A 2,354-nucleotide genomic window follows, 5' to 3' on the forward strand; every position below is an offset into this window, starting at 1 on the left:
CAACAATCAACAGTGCTTGTTACAGTGAGATGCTCACCAAAGAGCTGAAGCATAGACTTTTGGATTAAATGCAGAGGACCTGACAGCATTGAGATTTCTCATGACAATGCACATCTATACACCTCTGCCCACACTGTTGACACTCTGCAAAAACTTTGTTTTGAGGCGTTAAAGCATCCTCTCTGTAGTCCTGACCCTGCTCCATCACATTTTCACCTGGTGGTCCCCTGAAAGCAACACTTTAAGGATGAAGATTCACCTTTGATGAAGAAGTGAAGTCAATGGTACATTTGTGGCTTGAAGTGCAGCCTAAAACTTTTTTTTTTTTTGACAGGCAAAAAAAGGCTTGTTTTATTGAATGACTGATCTATGTAATTGCCCAGGCCACTATATACAGACAAGAGTGAGGCAGCTTTATTTCTTGGTCTCTTCCTCCTTGGAGAGAGTCTTGATGATCTCTTCTTTCTTTGCCTGGAGCCTTTCCTCACGGGGCTTGCGTACTTCCTTTGTCTTAGACCTGCGGGCCTCAGCCTGGTCAGCCAGGAGCTTCTTGCGAACCTTGTCTGCTTTCAGCTTGTGGATGTGTTCCATGAGAATCCGCTTGTTCTTAAACACATTTCCCTTTACTTTCAGATATAGGCTGTGATACATGTGGCGGTCAATCTTCATAGATTCACGGTATCTTCTGAGCAGCTGGCGCAGAATTCTCATCCTCCTCATCCAGGTCACCTTCTCGGGCATTCTAGCATTGGCAGTACCTTTCCGCTTACCTATGCCTATATGCCTGCCCTTCCGGAGGGCTAAGGTATTTTTCCGGCATCGAACCCGAGAATGGACAGTAACAGGCTTGCGGATGATAAGGCCATCTTTGATCAGTTTCCGGATTTGCTGACAGGAGTTGGCATTGGAGATTTCATTGGTCTCATTGGGGTCCAACCAGACATTCTTCTTGCCACGCACAGAACACAGGAGGCAAGCCTCTTTTGAAGCCTGAGCATACTCATGGCTGCAGCTGCAATGCCGAAAAGCCTAAAACATTTTTTAATAAATGAATATGAAAGCTTGTTGACAGATAAAGTATAGTGAAAAGCAAGGAGATTATGTTGAAAAATGATGTATTTGTGTTTTCTGAAAGTTGACTAAAATAAACGACAGCCAGAGTATGGATAATTTTTTTACCCAGCCTCATATATTATAACAAGTTTCCCAGACAATTCTCATGTATACATAAGTATACATAAAATGTTGTTGCTGTTAGGTGCCTTCAAGCCTGATCCCACTCATACTGACTCTATGCACAACAGAAGGAAACACATCCACTGTGTAGTCTTCTTGAACTTCCACGGGCAACTTTCAAGATAAGAAGACAATAAATGGTACTTAGGTATACCACTTATTGGTGGACAGAAAGGGGTGGGATCTAAAAAATTTTTCCTGTACACCACATTACCATGACTAAAGGTGTGGCCAGCCCCCATCCCAGTACATTACCATGGAAATTCATTCTCTCCTGGCTGTTGAAGTTGCATCAAAATGTGGGGCCCTAGAAACACAAACCCAGTAATCTTATCCTTTCTGCTACTCTCTGTCTCTTGACTGATTGATTTAATCCATTGACATTCAGTGTACTTATTGATAGGTATGAATTAATTGCAGTCATTTTTTGTCTGCTTTTTTGTGGTGCTGCTGTATTCTTTCTTCCATATATTTTTCTGTGCATGGTTCATTTGTTTGTGCATTTTCTTGTCAATTTCTTCACTACTAAAGTTTTAATGTTTACAAAATCTTCATGGCTTTTTCTTTACTTTATTTGATGTAAAGCGTTTTTTTTGTTTGTTTGTTTGTTTTTTTGTGGTTTTTTTTTTTTTACTCTACCCTGTAATTTTTTAACTTCTTCCTCAGTTTAAAACAATTTATTTTATCTTGAAATTTATTTGACTTCCTTATAATTAGGAAGGTTTGTAGTTGTACTCTTTCCTCTTTTTCTTTGTAGTTGTCTTCATTATAAATTGATATCTCTAATTCCCTATTTTTCCGTCTTGAAAGTTTGTTTTACTTTGGCTATTTCTATATTTGGGTTGAATGCTGGGTGGTGTTTCTGTGTACACCAGTCTGAGATTGTTGTCTTCTATTGTTGAAGAGAAAGAGCGGTCCACAGAAAAACTGTGGAGCTTTGGATCTTGTTTAAGGTTCTGGGTGCCAGTTCCCCACACCCATTTAGAAGAAATCTGCAGGTGAAAGCAAAACACAGTGATTTCTGAATAGACCCAGCCAAGGTGGCCGGCAGCCAGAAGTCCTCAGGCCAGAGGGCAGGGCCACAGCCAAGCCGAGGCAGCGAGCCAGTCTAGAAGCAG

General features: G+C 40.9%; 1 pseudogene; it reads right to left on the reverse strand.

The window, feature by feature from the left end:
• Positions 1–414: 414 nt before the first annotated feature.
• LOC102814228 lies at positions 415–1,004 on the reverse strand (annotated as a pseudogene).
• Positions 1,005–2,354: the final 1,350 nt, after the last annotated feature.

The sequence above is a fragment of the Chrysochloris asiatica genome, unplaced genomic scaffold (genome assembly GCF_000296735.1).
Source record: "Chrysochloris asiatica unplaced genomic scaffold, ChrAsi1.0 scaffold00001, whole genome shotgun sequence".
Taxonomy (NCBI): domain Eukaryota; kingdom Metazoa; phylum Chordata; class Mammalia; order Afrosoricida; family Chrysochloridae; genus Chrysochloris; species Chrysochloris asiatica.